This window comes from Cupressus sempervirens, chromosome 10 (assembly GCF_028749045.1).
Source record: "Cupressus sempervirens isolate cs-2001-9-10 chromosome 10, ASM2874904v1, whole genome shotgun sequence".
In the NCBI taxonomy this organism is placed as follows: Eukaryota; Viridiplantae; Streptophyta; class Pinopsida; order Cupressales; family Cupressaceae; genus Cupressus; species Cupressus sempervirens.
Window position 1 is genome coordinate 971223667 of NC_143127.1, and position 9948 is coordinate 971233614.

Consider the following 9948-nt stretch of genomic DNA (forward strand, 5'->3'; position numbering starts at 1 on the left):
TTGTAACATGAATACTAACTATTAAATGAAAGAATTAACAATACTATGCAAGCTAACACTTAAGATAGGACCGAGGGTTATCACAACAAAAGGAAGCAAACCAAGAATGGTAGGCTCCTACTATCATAACACATGATACAAAGGATTTGTCCCTGATTAAGATATGTATTCTCACATGTATGCTCAATTTCTAGATGGATGGATGGAGTGGATGAGGCAAGGTTTCAACAATGGATTCATAGAGGTATTTCAGCATTATAATAGTATTTTGGTAGTTTTTAGGCTCTCAAAATAGCATTATAAGTTTGCTTGAAAAGTGGATGATTTTAGTGAAGGAAGAGGCTTCTATTTATAGGCCAAGGGGTAGAGGGATGGATGGCCAAGATGCAAGGATGGAAAGATGGTGAGGGAGGGCTAGGATGCACTCAAAGGAGAGCACATGGATTGTGCTTGTTTGAAACCAATTAGGAGGTGACACATCTCACGGGGTGATTGGATGTGAGAGGGTAGGATATGGGTTGGTCAAAAGAGTAATGAGGGAATTTGAGCCATAAAGAGGGATGGTTGAGCCATAAATAGAGATGATTGGGTCAAATAGAGATGGTTGGGAGGAGGATGAGATTGTTGACTTTGGCTTGGGTTAGCAAGTCTTAACCCTTGCTTAGGTTGTGCACATGATTAGAAGAGGGACTAGAATTATCTTAGGAGTTGGCTAACCTTGTTTAGGGAAGTGACAAGGTTAGAGGGGGCATTAGGATTAGAATCAAAGATAAGGATTGACATCTTCTAGAAGAGTCTAGGCTTTGGATGAGGATAAATAAGGTTTTTAGGAAATAAATAATGTTTTATTTATTTCAAGGGTTTAGGTTGAGGAGATATTTATTAAAATACTTTTAATAAACATGAGGATTAATATTTGATCTTAATTAAATATTTCGAATTGGGATTAGGGTTAGGAAATGATGGGATTAGCCTTTAATCGAAATTAAAGAAGGATTAGAAGATTCTGGAAGAGGTTAGTGGTCTTAAGGAAATTGGCCAAGTTTTGGGCAAAAAATAAATAAATAAATAATTTTGGGAATTTTGGTCAATTTATTAATTAAATAATTAATAAATAAGGAAATAATGTTTAAATAAGATCTAAACATTTTTGGGAGGGATTTCTAAATTAAATATTTTTAATTAAGATAAAGGGATTTAATGGCATAAAAATAAATAAATTAATTAATAAATGATGATGTCATCAGGGAATAAAAATACTTTATTTTCTAAAAGATTTTTAGGTGTCTACACAAGGTACCCTATGCTTCAGTTGTAGGAAGCTTGATGTGTGCTATGGTATGCACTAGGCTAGATATTGCACATGCAGTGGGAATCGTTAGCAAGTATATGAGTCATCTAGGAATTGACCATTGGAATATTTTCAAATGGATTCTTAGATATTTGAGAGGAACATCCAATAAGTGTTTACATTTTGTGGTATCTACTTCTGATTTATAGGGCTATGTTGACTCAGATTTGGTAGGGGATATTGATACCAGGTGAAGTACTATAGGTTATGTATTTATTATTTGTGGGACAGCCATGAGTTAGGTTTCTAGGTTACAAAAGATTAATGCTCTATCCACTACAGAGGTAGAGTATGTTGTTGCTATAGAGGCAGCCAAGGAGGTGGTATGTCTTCATTTCTTCATGGAAGAATTGGGACATCCTCAGAAGAACAATTATTTATTCACAGATAGTCAGAGTGTCATTCATCTTGCAAAGAATTCAGCTCTGCATTCAAAGACCAAACATATACAATTGCGGGACCATTTCATTTGATCAGTTTTGGAGGATGGACAGTTAAAGCTAGAGAAGATACATACAAATGACAATCCATTGGGAGAAGCTGAACTTCTTTTTAGCTTTAGTTAGTCTTCTAGACTGAATATGAATAAAAGAACAATAGATTCCAAGGTGGTTTGATCTAGTGGGAGCCTCATGGAGTAGTTGCATAGCTATAGGATCAGTCTCCAAGTAGGAGATTGTTGTTTAGTGTGGAGCCTGATCAGTGCCCAAGTGGAAGATTATTAGATTGTGGTGACTGATCAAAATATATTTTTTAAAATGGGCCCTATTTTATTTGGATTATGGGTCGACATGTAATTATTAATTATAACCCTAAAGTGGTAAAAATACTTGTATAAAAAGAGCTTAGGGTTAGGGATTGTTTCATAGTTGTGATATGAAATTGGTTCTTGTGGTAGCATTTTGCTATAAGGGATTACATATTGTAATCAGGTTATAATCATTGAATCATAATAATATCAGACTTGTTGTTTGGTGGACATAGCCTAGGGATTGGATGAACCACTTTAAATCTTGGTGTCTTGTGTTCTTTTATGTGTGATCTATTATTTTGTGTTATTGGTTATATTTGCATGTGATTATTATTTCTGTTTGTGGTTTAATCCTAAGAAGTCATGTTGTAGGGAGCATAAATTCTTATCCCATTGTTAGATTTTGCTAAATTTTGAATATGCTTTTTAAAATAAAGTTTTCTAGATCTTCGCTAGAGTGATCTTTAAAATTTGGCCAAGGTCAAAAGTTATAATGGGTTGTATGTGGGTCTATCAAGCGTACCAGCAAATACAAATGTGCAACAGTAAAAAAAATAGTCATGTTGCGAGGGTCACAACTATCAATTTGACTATTGGATTGCGCTAAATTTTAGATATGTTTGAGAAAACTAGATATTTTTGTGTCCAAGTTGTTTGTAAAATTAATCATGGATCAAAAGTTATGTCTATTTAAGTACAATAGTATATAAACTACCAATGATAGTCATAAGATCATGATAGTAATTTGTTACCATCATATGCCACTTGTCCAAGAATGCACATGAGATTCATTTTAGATTTGGAAAATATATTTTTTTATAATATGTGTAACTTTGAAATGGATCAACTATTAAATATTTCTAAAATGATAAGAAGAAGATTATTCATGAGAATGATTAAATGATTTTCTAGAAATAGTTACTAGAATGCAAGTGAAAGTTGTTTATTGTGAAGATTTCAACACAATGGAGATTCTTCTCTTCACCAGTAGTTTTGCAACTATAGGGCATGAGAGAATACATTTTTATGAGCAGTGATTGTAACAGGGAGGAGGAATAGAAGTTTTATTTTTATTTTTTTGTAACTTGACTGTAATGATAGAGATAAAATGATATTGATATTATTTTGTTATGCATCTAAAATAAAAGAGAGTTTCATATATCAGATTTTAGAGTCTGAATATGATTTTCTTTGATTCAAAATGGTTATATAGTCCTTTCGTTCAAGTTTTAGGTGCAATTCTACATTATCATTCATAATTAGTAGAATAAAATACTGTTTCTTTGCACTTCCCCTAAGATATGAAAGACTAGATGGATTGTCATGTGGCTATTTGTTCATTTTTGTGTTCCAGTTTATAAATCTTATAATCGCATTTCTCCTATAGTGATGGGTAAATGCTATAAAGCCTTTGCATCTTTTGGTAAAAGACATAACCAACTATTTAAATTCTTTGAATATCTTTCTAAGAGGGATTTGTACCTCTCAATTTAGAGGAAAGCTATCAATCTCATGATAGTATTTCCAACTGTTAGTGATAATTATTCTTCTATTCGAGTATTTTGAGTCATTATTTGTATTTAATTTTGAAAGGAAAAATCTAATTACTAACAATACTGAAATCAAAGTATAACATATGACCTTCAGATCATCTCACAAATAAAAATAGTAACAAGTATTTCTTGAATCAAAATAAATAAGGTATAGACTATAAACACAAGAGACACTACATCTTCCCCCACTAGCATAGGCTTACTCCTAGAAGTTGACAACCAGATAGGGGTATAATGCTCTCAAACATGTAGCATCATCCCAAATCATAGGGGTATCATCACTCGAGTCCCATTAGATCCTTACCTGCTTGATGTCTCGACATCACAAGGTTAGCCTCCAATGTTGTAGGATATGAATGGGATTCAAAGTGAGCTACTTGTGCACTACTTGAAAAGCATCCCAATCTATAATGTGGAATATACTATCTCAAAATAGAAACATGGAAAACATCATGGATGATAGGCTAGTTGGAAATGGTAGTCGATAAGAAATAGGACCAATCCTCTCAAGGATCTCAAAAGGTTTGACAAAATGTGGTGCCAACTTAGAGCCTTTTCCATAGTAGATGGGGATCTTCCTCAACCACAGTCTCAAAAACACCCTATCACCCACCCATAGAAAAGTGATGATCCAACCTATGGGCATCTGCATACTTCTTCTGCCTATCCTGAGTAGTAATTAAATGCTCCCTAATCTAAATAAATTGCTGGTCCATATCCTAAAGCATCTCTAGACCAAAAAAAAATCAATTCTCTAAAGATCCCAACTAAAAGGGGTATGACACGGCCTACCATACAATGCATATAAAGGTGAATGCCGAGAGAACTATGATACTCATTGTTGTATGAAAACTCAACACAATACAAATAATCCTCCCACTTAACCTATCTATCCATCACATACATGCAAAGCATGTCCTCCAAAACTTATTTCACTCTCTCAGTTAGACCATCAGCCTCTGGGTGATAAGCTAAGTTGAAATTAAATTGTGCACAAAATGCATGTTAAAGAGACATCCATACTGTTGAGGTAAACACAGGATCTCTATCCAAAATAATTTGATGAGTGATCTCATGCAAATGAATAATATCCTCCAAGAAAACATGCACTACAAAAGAAGCTATGTAGGATGCTCTCATGGGTGAAAAATGTGCTACCTTGGACAACTTGTCCACCATCACCATGATAAAATCATGTCTCTATGGTGACATAGGCAATCCTATGATAAAATCAATGGATATCATATCCCACTTTCACTCTGGAATAGCATGTGGTTGCAGAAGACCTACCAAATACTAATGCTCTACCTTCATTCTCTAACACTTGAGACATCAAGCTAGACAATCAACAATATTATGCTTCATCCATGCCTAGAAGTATAACCACCTAAGGTTAGCATTCATCTCCTTGAGACTAGGATGTGTAGAATATGGTGCACAATGCACTTTTGACAAAACCAAGGAATGAATATCACCCAATACGGGTACATACATATGCCCCAAGTGTCATAGTAGTCAATTAGACTCAAGAAAGTACCTAGAAAATCTCCCCTCAAGGGTACATCTAGACTTGATCTCTACCCTGATCTCCTTATACCAAGTGTCACTAGGAAAATTCTCCAAGATAGAACCTCACAAATCAACTCCCAATGACAATACTAATACCTCATGTCACCTCATACTCAATGCATCCACAAAAAAATTATCCTTTCCTTTAATGTAATGAACATCAAAGTCATATTCACAAAAGAATTCCATCAAGTGATACTATCGTCCATTCAGGTTTGCTGAGTAAAGACATACTAAAAGCTCCTATGATTGCTATGAAACTCAAAATTGTGTCCCAAGAGAAAATGCCTTCAATAAAAAAGAGCATATACTATAGTTGTGAGTTCCAAATCATAAGTGGGGTAGTTAAGCTCATGGCCCTTTAGTTTCCTAGACTCACATGTTATCACTCGACCATCCTACATCAACACTACACCCACACCTTCAAATGAAGCCTCTATGAAATCATGAAATCAGCTACAAGATTAGGCACTACAAGGATTGGCACACTATTCAAATTATCCTTAAGAGCATTAAACACTACCTCATGCTGATCAAACCAAACAACTTCTTCCCTTTTAGTTGAAGAGAACTGATGGGATGAGCTACTCATGAGAAATCCTTTATAAAGCAATAGTAATAACTCACCAATACCATGAAACTATGAACTTCTAAGACATTAGTGGGTACCAACCAATAGATATCTCATATTTTCTTTAGATCTACTACAATACCATCATCAACAATGATGTGTCCGAAATACTTTACCTTTGATTGGAAGAATCCACATTTACTGAGGTTGCCATACAAATGATGGTTTCTCAAGAATTGCAATACCAAGTGTAAATGGAGTTTATGCTTCTCAACAATCTTTGAATAGATCAACATTTCATCCAAGAATAAAATGACACATTGATCAAGGTAAGTGCAAAATACTCCATTCATCAAACACATGAATAGAGTTGGATCATTGGTTAACCCAAAGGGTACAATCATGAACTCATAATTCCCATACCATGTATGAAAGGTTATTCAATGAATGTTAGCCTCCTAGATATAATGCTAATGGTATCCTAACTTTAGATCAATATTCAAGACCACTCATGCTCCCTTCATCTGATTGAATAAGTCATCTATCCTTGACAAAGGATATTGATTCTTCATCATCACCTTATTTGACTACCAATAGTCAATGAAAAAATGCAAAGATCCATCCTTCTTTATGAAGATGATTGGTACACCCCATGGGGATACACTAGGATGAATATGGCCCCTAGCCAACAAATCCTCCAACTGCAACTTGGGTTCACTCAACTCTTGAGTAATCATGCAGTAAGGAGCTTGTGAAATTGGCTCCACTCTTGGTACAATATAAATCTGAAAGTCAATGTCATGTTATGGTGGCATACTTGGAATCTCATCAGGGAACACATTGACATATTAATGAAGGAGTGGGTGATCATCAAGGGTCACTGTATGGATCCTTACTTCCTCAAGATCACTAACAAAAATAAGAAAAAACTTACAAACCTTCCATAGAATCTACTTCAGTTGATTAGTTGATATTATCAGTAGTGAGATTGGTCTCTAGAATCCCAAAAGTTCCACTTGCCCACCTACATCATTAACACACGGTACCAAGTTATGATAATAATCTATATTTTCTTGATGGGTTTTTAACCAATCCATGCCCAACGCAATGTCATATGGTCCTAGAGGTAGGATACGAAGATCCACTATGGTGGTGAAAATTCCCAAATTTAAACTACAACCTTTGACCAATGAGTCTATAGCCACTTTGGAACCCATGGCTAACTTGACCTGCCACATATTACCCTGAAGTATTGCCACTAGTCCACATTGCTAAACAATGGATGGTGAAATGAAATAATTAGAAGTGTTTGAGTCAAACAAAACTAAAGAAAAATTGCCATGCAATGTACATGTAGGCTTGACTACTATACATTAATGTTCAACTTGTTATCAATCACTGCAAATACTTAGTGACTCCTTCCAGTATCTCCCACCATAGGTTTAGATTAAGTTGCACTCTTACTAGGCCCTATAGATGGTTTAATAGAACACTCAAAATATCTATGGGCAGGTTAATCACAAGAATAATAATTTCCTACAAAGTTGGAACCTGTGCCATGACCACCCTAAGTAGTACTAGGATATGTTGCACTACCCCTGCTAGAATTTTGTTGACTAAATTGAGGAGGGTGATCCTACTAAGATTTTTTCCCATGGTTCTAGCCATCTCCCTTCTTTCCTAATGTTCTAGAATTTTGTCCACTTTTGGTCCAATACCCCTTCTATTGAATACAATAAGGACAACCATGAGATCTGAGCCTTTCCTAAGGACTAGGAGTACTGAGCATCTTTCCCTAAATTTTTTGTACTTTGGTTCTAAAAAACTATATTTTCTATTGAAACCTTGAGTAACATTACTCTCCAAAATCCTTGCCTTCTCTACAACATGTGCACGTGTCCTAGGTTAGTGAACAAAAACATCCCCATGATAGAGTCCCAAAGGCCCCTAACAAAATGCTACATGAGGAGTACCTCATCATGTCAATAGCTTTTATATTGCCTCAAACCAAGGAATTTCTTCTCATGCTGATCCACTATCATATTTCTCTATTGGAGTTCATGAAACTCTTCAGTATGAGCTTCATAGTACTATGGAGAAAGCGATTTCTCTTTGAATCTCTCCTCAAAGATCTCCCAAGTGAGATCTACCACATTGATACAAAGCTTCTTACACTCCATATCCCACCAAATAAAACCATGTCCCCTCAACTGCGTGATCACACAATAGGCCTTCATGTTGCTTCTATAAGGTAGTAAGGAGAGAAAAATCCCATATCTAGTAACTAGGTCTTTACCTTTAGTCCCATCTAATGGCCATCAAATAGTGGTGGCTTGGATCTCTAAATTTATTGCATCATTTCAACCTGAGTGAAATTATCATCATCCTAACCTTGGCCCCTCCATTGATGCCTTTTTCCACCAAGTGGTGTGTGAGAACATTCATGGTAATCTTCACATTCCTCTTTCCTATGTTCAAACCTATGGGAATCTTCATGATAAATCCCTCTTCCTAATTATGATCCTGTTGGCATTCCTCTACATTAGGACCCAACTGAGCAAGAATCTCCTATAGCATTGGTATCAATTCCCCAATGCCATTCTAATTGTTACTACCCTATTCTCCCTCCCCTTCCTAGTGCTCTTCCCCATGATTATTGCTACATGTACCACCTTGAAAACTAGGTCTACATATGAGAGGCATCACTATGGAAACAACAAGATAAAGTTAGATATGCAAATCATAAGCATAAGAGTCAAAAACATGAACCAACAAGATATCAAAATAGCAACCATAATATAACAATACACAAATGGAAAACAAAACCATAGTGGAAGCATAACATAGAGATCTTAATGTTGCAACTAGGCTCTAATACTAGATGTAATGACCCACCCATAGATCCTTGGAACAAGGATAAATATATAAGTTAAGGTTTTTTCTTTACAAGTATGAGTGTGCAAAACAATGTCATACAGGCGTCATGAATATTGCAATGGAAGACTAATCAACTATCCTGACCCAATGGATCTCCAAATACCATTACCAGACTGACATGACCAACTAAAGAATGAAGAAAACCCAAGACTTCATCAGAACCTAAAATCTCTAAACTATAGAGACAAGGAAATACTAGAAAACCCAAAGGGTACTAGAAACATGAAATTACATTTCCCAAAAACTAATAGATATACCCCTATTTTCTATGTGAGGACCAACAATAAACAAAAATCTTTCCTGGGGAAGTAGAAAATGCCATGTGAGAAATTGACTTTCATGCAAGGAAACATAATGAGGTGTACAAGGAAGTACCTAGCCCAGCAGCCAAATTACCCCAAATTACCCCAAAACTAGTGTGGGATTTCACATGGGAGAGTGCCAAAAGCCACACAAGAAAACCCAACACACCACATGAGATTTTTCATTCTCATGTGAGAATGTACAATTTTGCATGAGAACCCAAAACAACACTCCAAATAAAAAAGGTAAAAACTAAGGAAAAGAAAGTTCCTCCACATTGGGGAGTACCTGATCCACACATCAAGGCAAGGACACTCGATCAAATAACTAAATACAAAAAGTTGAAATCAGAATCTAAACATTTAAACATAGTAGTGAAGGGAAAATAATTGAAAGCAACATTAGAGTGCAAAGAAGCTACATCACAATGAGCTAAAACAAAGAACTAATTGTTTTGTTCCTCCAACCATAATAGCATCATGAGACCTCAAAGGTCCTAGCCATCCCTTATGTGTAACATCTCAAACTACCAACTAGATAGTCAAAGCAATCTTATAAGGATGTCACTACTAAAGTGTAATAACATCATAAGAACTAGAAATTTAACATGCTAAACAAAAAGCAATAGATACTCCAACTAATCAACTAACATCATCTAATCATATGCTAAACATCACAATAAGGGAATCTAATATGATATATAAGAATTCCAATGAAAGCATAAATCATAAGGAAGCATACTCTAGAACCCAAAGTACCAAGTAAAAACATCCAACAACGGTTGCACTAGGAAAAAAGAATATCTATATTTACTGGTCCCTAGTAGTGGTTTAGGTAGCTATGCCTCCCAACCATGTGGAACTCATATGTCCACTCCCACTATGTTGATAGAGATAAAGATCCAATCAAAAAT